Source organism: Peromyscus eremicus, unplaced genomic scaffold (assembly GCF_949786415.1).
Source record: "Peromyscus eremicus unplaced genomic scaffold, PerEre_H2_v1 PerEre#2#chrX_unloc_3, whole genome shotgun sequence".
Taxonomy (NCBI): Eukaryota; Metazoa; Chordata; class Mammalia; order Rodentia; family Cricetidae; genus Peromyscus; species Peromyscus eremicus.
The window spans coordinates 419,839-429,413 of record NW_026734290.1 but is presented as its reverse complement, the minus strand read 5'-3'; the positions used below and the strand labels follow the sequence as shown (position 1 = coordinate 429,413).

At 38.8% G+C, this 9,575-nt stretch overlaps 1 long non-coding RNA gene across 1 annotated transcript; it reads left to right on the top strand.

Annotated features, from left to right (window-relative positions):
* Window positions 1-200: 200 nt before the first annotated feature.
* On the top strand, window positions 201-9,270 carry LOC131901136 (uncharacterized). Its single transcript, XR_009376385.1, has 3 exons — window positions 201-306; window positions 7,293-7,844; window positions 9,159-9,270. It is a non-coding gene; the product is annotated as an uncharacterized LOC131901136 (long non-coding RNA).
* Window positions 9,271-9,575: the final 305 nt, after the last annotated feature.

The window sequence follows — 9,575 nt, the reverse complement described above, 5'->3', positions numbered from 1 at the left end:
CCCAAGGGCAGTTGGTGTTGCCACAACATAGTGACATCACAGAGGATTCCAGGGCTCTCCAGGATACAGTAGAATTTCCAGGAAAGAGCTGCAGATGTCATGAGAACTGACATTGCTTCCCTGCTAATGAGCTTTCATCATAATACACCAGAAGTCAAGCTGACCTTTAAAGGAGACTCTGCCGGGATACAAGGGAAGCCCTTCATCCAAAGCTAGAGATCTCTCCCCGCTTGATTGGACATCCTTTAGTTCTTTCCATGTGTGGAACTGAATGTTTATCTCCTACTGAAATGTTATGTACAGAAGGTAATAATATCATAGAAATTTATATATGCTATAGTTCATAATTTGTACCTGCATCTCCTTATCTCTTTAGCCACAAGACATTACAGACTTAATGCTGACTGAGAGGGACACTAGTTAAACAATTTCCTCATAAAGAGTCCTCAGGAAACATCTGGGCAGAGTAATACTAGAGGAGACCCTGAGACAACCAAGCACCAAGTACCCATAGGAGCATGATATGGTCATGGAGCTCAGTGTGACTAAAATCTGTGTCATAAGCATGTGTAGTGAATGTTGTACTCTCTGTTGAGTAGCTCAAAGTGTTCTGCTGTTACTGGGTAGTAAAAGTGGCCAGACAGCTGGAGTCTTCCATACAGAATATGAGTTTTCTATACAGCAAAGTGTATTCAGGAAAATCCTTTGCAAGCTCCTTCATATGTAGAAACATAGACACTAGGGTTCCACTGCACACTCTAGATCAATGTTTCTTAATTTTTCCAATTCTCTGACCCTTTAAATAGCACTAACAGTAGTTCCTCATGTCATGGTGAACCTTAAACATAATTGTTTAATTTCTCTTAATTTTAATTTTGCTACTGTTATGAATCAAAATTCAAATATTTGATTGCAGGATATCTGATATGCAATCCCCAATGGGGTGGTGACCCACAGATTAAAAATCACAGCTCTGACGCCGGGTGGTGGTGGCGCACGCCTTTAATCCCAGCACTCGGGAGGCAGAGCCAGGTGGATTTCTGTGAGTTCGAGGCCAGCCTGGTCTCCAAAGCGAGTTCCAGGAAAGGCGCAAAGCTACACAGAGAAACCCTGTCTTGAAAAACCAAAAAAAAAAAAAAAAAAATCACAGCTCTGAATGCAGGCAGAAATCTCCTCAAATCCTGGCAGTGATGCTGGGGTGGTGTGATTCTTAGTTTTTATTATCAGACTGAATGAAACTAGTCACCTGGGAAGAGGGACCATCAATGAGCAATTATACAGATCAGATTTACTTTGAACATGTCTCTGTGGGATTTTATTTATTGTTAATTGAGATAAGACTCCCTAAAATGGGCAGAATCATTTCATTGTCTGCAACCTGTACTGTGTAAGTATGAAGAAGCTAGAGCATAAGCATAAGCAAACAGGCAGCATGGGTCATTTGTTTATCTCTGCTCTTGGCTGTGGGTGTGATATGATTAGCTGAGTTCCTACCTTGATTTTCCAAAAATTGAACTATTACCTTTAATTATGGGCTATGATCAATTTCTTCCATTCTAAGTTGCTATACCTGATAACTCAGTGTAATAAAGATGTTAAGAAACCACTCTATGACAGAGGGGTTATCACAAGTCAGTGAGATGTGTATTTCATGAAATGCTCAACAGCACCATATCTATCTCAGAAGAAGAGATCCTATTTCCTCCTGAACCCAACCTGTTTCCCTGTCACAGTTTTACAAAGACACAGAGACACCCAAAGACTCACAAACCACTTCACCCTGTCAATAAATGTCCCGATATTGTCCTGCCATATCAAGTACCATGCTAAATTCTTCTAATGTGTTATATACAACAAGCTTCATTTCAATGAATGTATTTTTCTTTGAATTTCCTGACCATTAAAATTTTCAGATATGGGGAATTGGGTCTGAATTCACTGCCTTGTCTATGAATTTCAATCTTATGCTATGTCCTTCCTTGGAGGTCAGAAGAGGCTCCTTACAGCTGAGAGCAATGTAACACCATAAATTCCAGGTACGCGGGGATATAAGTAATGACTGGTAATTTGTCCACTAGTAACCTTAAGTTGGAGATTAACTCCACGGCTGATGTACACATATCCCTGTGGAAACTTCTCAGTATCCCTCTAACTTCTGTGCCTCTTCATCAAGGTTTCTATAAACAGATCTTTGACAAATTTCCTCCTTCAAAAGTAAGTAGACCTTATCAGATGTGAAAAGTCACTTTGATTTTTGTCCTTCTCCTCCTAGGACATGAAACAGGCCTTTTTGAGCTATATCAAAGGCTATCCAAGGAGAATAAGGTCTGAAATAGCCACAGGTAAAGCTTTAGAATGCAGGTCTGAGGAACAGTGCAAAACAAGGTCAGGACAGCAGGCACACCCAGGAAATTCTTGGTTATGTCTTTGGCAGTTTAGCCTCTCTGCATGCCAGTTTCTTCTACCTGGAGAAGGATGGGTTGGAATGCACCATGCAGATGTGTGCTGTCACAAGGCATGACTTATAAAATCACTTCCTTTATAAGTGGGATTTTGTTTTTTGTTTGTTTGTTTGCATGTTTTTTGTTTTTTTGTTTGTTTGTTTTGGTGGGGTGATGAGCTAGCATTTACATGACCTGAGCTACACATCTCTTTCTGGTGAACATCTTTTTCTGGGAACAGAGTAATCAAATATTAAACTTACAAAAAATGCTTAAAATGATGCTTTAGAGTAGAGAATCACTTCACTTTGTTGAAAAAAAATTAACACTTCTTTTCATGTCTGTTATCAAATATTGTGTGTAGCTCCTGTCCTTTGCCATTCAGAAAGAGTCACCAGGTAGACATTCTTTACTGATTAACCACTTTCAGATGCTAAAAGCAAAGAAGATGGAGAGGGAAGGTAGAAATCAACATGTTTGATCCTAAATATAGAGTTGTGTTTGCATTTTCCAATCTCAGAATTCTAATCCTTATCAGGCTAATCTAACAACAAATAAATGCCACCTGTGCCCATTGGTGTATTTAATAGAAGTGTATAAATGATTTTGGTGACTTACTAGAACTCAAGTAGTATATATTGAGTCCAGCTATTAATATATTCTTCTCTGTCTTGTAATTCTTTTTTGGAAAGTTTGTTGTTTGAGTGAAAGTGAACCGCCCCAATTTAAATGGGAGAAAATTTTTTAAAATAAACTACTGTAACAGAATATGTTTGGGAGTTGTAAAGTTTTTCCATTGAAAAAAATCAGAATTTAGGAGGATCCTGTTACATGCTGGGGGCAGAAGTCAGAGTCACCAAAGCTTGCAAAACAGATTTTTTTATTTTAGCAATTTAATGGAAGAAGCACTTTGTTTTCTTTAATTTAATAATTAATTTAATTTTACGTATCAGCCATGTATTCCCCTGTCCTCCCTCCTCCGGTTTCCCCGCTACCTGGCCTTCCACCAATCAACCCCCCATTCCCATCTCCTCCAGGGCAAGGACTCCCCTGGGGATTCAGCTCAGCCTGGTAGTTTCAGTTGAGGCAGGTCCAGTCCCCTCCTCCCTTTACCCAGGCTGAGCAAAGTGTCCCAGCATAGGCCCCAGGATCCAAAAAAGCCAGCTCATGCACTAAGGAAAGTTTCTGGGACACTGCCTGGGAGCCTCCTAGATTGTTCAAGCTAATCAACTGCCTCACTTATCCAGAGGGCCTGATCCAGTTGAGGTCTCCTCAGCTATTGGTTCATAGTTCGTGTGTTTCCACTAGTTTGGCTATTTGTCCCTGTGCTTTTTCTAATCATGGTCTCAATATCTCTCGCTCATACAATCCCACTTCTCTCTCATGGATTGGACTCCCAGGAGCTCCACCTGGGGCTTGGCCATGGATCTCTGCATCTGCTTCCTTCAGTCATTGGAGGAGAGTTCTAGCATGACAGTTAGGGTGTTTAGCCATCCAATCACCAAAGCAGGTCAGTTCAGGCTTTCTCTCGACCATTGCCATTAGTCTTTTGTGGAGGTACCTGTGGATTTCTGGGGATCACTCTACCACTTTGCTTCTTCCTATTCCCATGGGGTCATAATTTATCATATTCTCTTTTTCCTTGTTCTCCCTCTCTCTTCCTGATCCTGCTGGGACCTCTCATTGCCCTAAATTCTCTTTCCCCCAACACTTGCCCTTCATTACCTGCACTCAAGTCCAGTTTGCTCATGTAGACCTCATCCATTTCTCTGTTGTTGGACAATCCCTGTGTCTTTCTTGGGGTCCTGTTTTCTAGGTAGCCTCCCTGGAGTTGTTAGTAGCAGTCTTGTCATCCTTTGTTTTACATCTATTATCTTTCTATAAGTGAGTACATACCATGTTTGTCTTTCTGAGTCTGGGTTACCTCACTCAGGATGATTTCTTCTGGATCTATCCATTTGCCTGCAAACTTCATGATGTCATTGTTTTTCTCTGCTGCATAGTACTCCACTATGTATATGTACCACATTTTATTTATCCATTCTTCATTTTAAGGGCATCTACTTTGTGTCCAGGTTCTGGCTATTACAAATAATACTGCTACGAACACAGCTGAGAATGTGCCCTTGTGGTATGATTGAGCATTCCTTGGGTATATGCCCAAGAGTGGTATAGCTGTATCTTGGGGGAGAATGATTCCCAATTTTCTAAGAAAGTGCCATATTCATTTCCAAAATGGAAAAGTACAAGCTTGCATTCCCACCAACAATGTAGGAGTGTTCCCCTAGCTCCACATCCTCTCCAGCATAAGCTGTCTTCAGTGTTTTTGATCTTAGCCATTCTGATGGGTGTAAGGTGGTATCTCACAGTCCTTTTGATTTGCACTTCCCTGATGATTAGGGAGGTTGAGCAATTCCTTAAATGTCTTTCAGCCATTTGAGCTTCCTCTGTTGAGAATTCTCTGTTTAGCTCTATAGCCCATTTCTTAATTGAACTGTTGAGCATTTTGATGTCTAATTTCTTGAGTTCTTTATATATTCTGGATATCAGCCCTCTGTCAGATGTGGGGTTGGTGAAGATCCTTTTCCATTCTGTAAGCTGACGCTTTGTCTTGTTGACTGTGTCCTTTGCTCTGTGAAAGCTTCTCCTGTTTGAGGTCCAATTGATTGATTGCTTCTCTCAGTGACTATGAAACTGGTGTTATATTTAGGAAGTGATCTCCTATGCCAATGTGTTCAAGACTACTTCCTACTTTCTCTTGTATCAGTTTCAGAGTAACTGGATTTATGTTGAGCTACAAATATATATATATATATATATTGATATAAAATTTATACTTTAAAGAAAGTTTAAATAATCAAAATAGAATTAAAGTATTATGAGAGCAGTGGCAGTAGAATAATCCCTTAATTTTAGTTTTCTTCTGTCCCATATCAGTAGACTGTTCTGACATGATACAGAAATTATGCATTTTCTTTTTAACATGTTTGGCTTTAAAGGAGAGACTCATTCTCCAACTCCAAAGCCAGCTTTAATTTTTAAATGAACTGGGACTACATAAACATCATTTGTGATAAGTGTTTGTAGAGAAGAGCAGAAACAAACATTTAGGAAGACATGAAATTTATGTGTGATGTAATACCATTAGGCCAAGTTATTTTAAATTGGATGTTTATGCTGGTTGAGGAACTATCACCTCTTCTAATTAAGAAGTCTGTCTTGTTCTAATCAAATATTTATCATTTTTTTGTGGAGCTGAGGATTGGACCCAGGGCCTACCTCATGCTAGGCAAGCACTCTACCCCTGAGCTAGATCCCCAACCCCATAATTTTTTTTTGGTTTTGTTTGAAACAGGGTTTCTCTGTGTAGCTTTGTGCCTTTCCTGGAAATCGCTCTGTAGACCAGGCTGGCCTCGAACTCACAAAGAGCCACCTGGCTCTTCCTCCCAAGTGCTGGGATTAAAGGCATGGGCTACCACCATGCAGCCCTTTATCAATTTTGATGGTATTTATAGCTTATCTTCTCTTGTAGAAACAAAAGCAAAACCTCATCCCCAATATAACATATATCCTGGTTTCCATTCTGAGGTTAGTACGTCCTTAAAATATACAGGTTGATTTAATTCTGTAGGTTTTTTTCTATTATCCAATGTCTCTCCACAGCTATTATTCATTTCTTATTAGCATTGAAAAAATACAAAATTAATAAAGCATTATGTAATCTATTTCAGGGGGGTTTTGCTGCTCTTTTTATTTATTTAGCATACCTTTTAGAGTACAATTTGTTATTTCTGTGACTTCTCCTGTAGGATTGTATGATATACCCGTAATATGTTTTATATTGTAATAAGCAAAAAACTGTTTCATTTTATCAGAGACATATGCTAGATCATTGTCAGGTTTAACTTATACAGGTATACACATGATGGCCAAAACTTCTAGCAATTTCTTGGTTACAGAATCAGCTTTTTTGAATCTCAGAGCAGTTGCCCATGGAAATCCTGAGTAGGTATCAATTGTGTGGTGCACATGTTTCAATTTTCCAAATTCTACAAAAAGAAACACATCTATCTGACAGATTTCATTCTTCTGAGTGTCCTTCAGGTTACATCCTGCAGGTAGTGGAGTCTGATTGTAAAATGAACAAGTAGGACATTTCCATATAATTTCCTTAACTTGTTTCCAGGTTATGGAAAATTCCTTTTTTAAAACCTCACTATTGACATGATTTTTTTATGAAATTCTGAGACCTCCCACACATTTCCTATCAATGGTTGATCAATCTCCTCATTTTCTTGTGCTAAAGGGCCTGACAGACTCATATGGTATTAGATGTGAGTTTTATATAAGGGATTTCATAGAGCTAAGATGTAGTAGCTTGCTACCTACCACTCTAATCTTTCAGCTTTTACCCCAATATCTGGCTCTAGGTTTTTTATTAATAAGACCTTTTAAGATCTGTGTTGCAGGGAAGTGGCTTTACTGCTCCTTGAACCCAAAGAACCTTAAGATAAAGAAGTCTGTAACAATGTAGTATGCTTTGCTGATGCTCCCTTGTCTATTGCTCAGCTGTATATAAGCAATAGGTAGAGTAAACTGGATACAACAGTATTCAGTGATAGTCCTCCCAAATCTATCCTATGTCTCTTTCTTTCTTGTATGTCTCTGTTTTTCCTATCTGTCTTTTCTTAATCCACACTCCCCTATTCAGGTATTGTTTGACAGGTCCTGACAAGGGTCTGAGAAATATAAAGGTCTGATGACATAAAGGCTTGCATTATATGGGTCTAAACGTTCCACATAAGGTTATAAATTTTAATATCTGTTCCTAGTTTATATCTATCTCCACAGGTTTGCACTTTGCTGACAGACACATCCAAGCATCAATTGTTAATGATATCTGCTCCATGTGACTATGAGCCCTGAACTTCATGAAAGCTGATATAAACTAATCCAACTGATGCAAATGCTGTTTCTTCAGCTGGTCAATGAACCAGAGGTTTCTAAATTGCCTCCTTACCTTTGACTAACATTTTAGTCTTCCAAGGCCCTGGTAATAATGTGCCAATGTCAGCAGGAAGTAATTACAGAAGCCAAAACACTGTTTTCCAAGCGTGCCTCTGCCAAGGTGGATGCAACACTGGAAAAGGCCATGGGAAAGGAGAAAGGATCACACAGAAGAGTGCAAACAAAAGGGAAGAGGAAAATAAAGGCAACAGGCTAAAGTGGCTGACCAACAACTACAGATCTGCCAGTGGAAAGTGGAGACACTGAAAAACAGAGTCCAGTCTCTCAAGTAAAAGAGAAAAGCCAAGTCTGACTAACCATCCATCATGTCTGTCATTAACCCTGCCTCGCTTCTTGTACAATCCAGAGGAATATTTTAACCAACTATTTGAAAATGTGAGTTTTTTAGTAGCTCTATAAACATTTTTAAATGGTGGGTAAAAATCCTATTTCATTCTATATTTTAAGTGTAAATGATTTTTTAAGAGGTTAAATCACTTGAGAGTTTTTGTTTTTTTAATACAACCAGAAAATATCAGGATCCTGAATGAGGAAAGGGTGTAAGTGTCTCAGGGGTCACCATAACATTCAGTACAGGGGGATAGATTTATATCCTACAACACAAAGCATTCTAAATGGTAATTTGAAGTCTCTTGGTCATCCATTTTTATCCAGAATATTCTTAGTTATATCTGGTCTCATATTTCTAGTAGAAATGTTTCCTAAAAAACAACTCCTTGGGCCTTGCCTTGTCAGAACTGTCTCTGGTTATGCAGTCCATTTTCCTAACATTTGTGATAATGTGTGTAAAAAATGGAAATTTTGAAGATGAACTGTTTGTGGCATAAAACTGTGAGTCAATGGAATTGATAATTGCAAGCATTTGCTTGTTATGTGAGGTCTTAGCGAAAACTTGCCAACTTTAGGATGGACCATCACTGGAATAAGTTCAAAGAGAAACAACACATGGGTCTTTTGGATACATAAACACAATGTATGACTCTTAGAGGTTGGGTACATGTTTCAAAAATCAAAATGACTGTATACTCTGCTCCTCAACCAATAATTTCTCATTTGGGGAAGAGTAAAAACAAATTCTTGGAGCACTAACTCTAAAGTAGTTTTGGGTTCTATCAATCTTATATTTCTTCTGGGTAACCTGGACTGAGGTAAGGATGAACTTAAATCAGCCATCCATACCTTACTACTATTAATGACATGTTCATAGGCTTGAATATAAGTCTCAGCACTGAGAACACTACCTTTTTATATACAGGACCTGACTCTCATTCCCTGCACTCACAAGACAGCTCACAACTGACAGTGCCTCCAGTCACAGGGGATCAGACATCTCTGGTCACCATTGTTACCTAGCATGAACATGGTATAACTATTTGCAAAACTTAATGCACTTAAATTAAATTCCGCCGGGCGGTGGTGGCACACGCCTTTAATCCCAGCACTCGGGAGGCAGAGCCAGGTGGATCTCTGTGAGTTTGAGGCCAGCCTGGGCTACCAAGTGAGTTCCAGAAAAGGCACAAAGCTACACAGAGAAACCCTGTCTTGAAAAAACAAAAAACAAACAAACAAAAAAAAATTTAAATTCCATTCTTTTCTAAGATAACAGACACATGAATAAAGCCGTTTTTACTATATGGAATCACATACATATCTGTCTTTTTACCATTTGTATATCTGGTTTCCTAATAGGCAAGGTGAATGCACTCAAGTACATGGAAATACAGGTAGATGTGACAAATCTGATGTAGGTGCTGGGAATCAAACTTGGGTAACCAAGAGGACCAGTACTACTGAGCCAACTCTTCAGGTCCCAAATATGTCAATATAATTTTGATGATGAAGATGTCCTACTGCTCTTTCTGTCTGCTGTGACTTGAAAGTGAAGGAAGTCCCCTCTAGATGGTTGTCAAAGGATTCAATGAATTTCTATATCTCTGTGAATGGACTCTCCATATTGTTTTTTATTTTCATTATTAACACATATGTTGTGATGTAAGTGAAGATAACAAAAGCTTTTGTTAAACCAGTCACAGTCCAGCCAGATTATATTATAAAAAATTCCATAATTTGAGATATGCTTTTTCGTTGGGATTTTTTTTTTTGAGT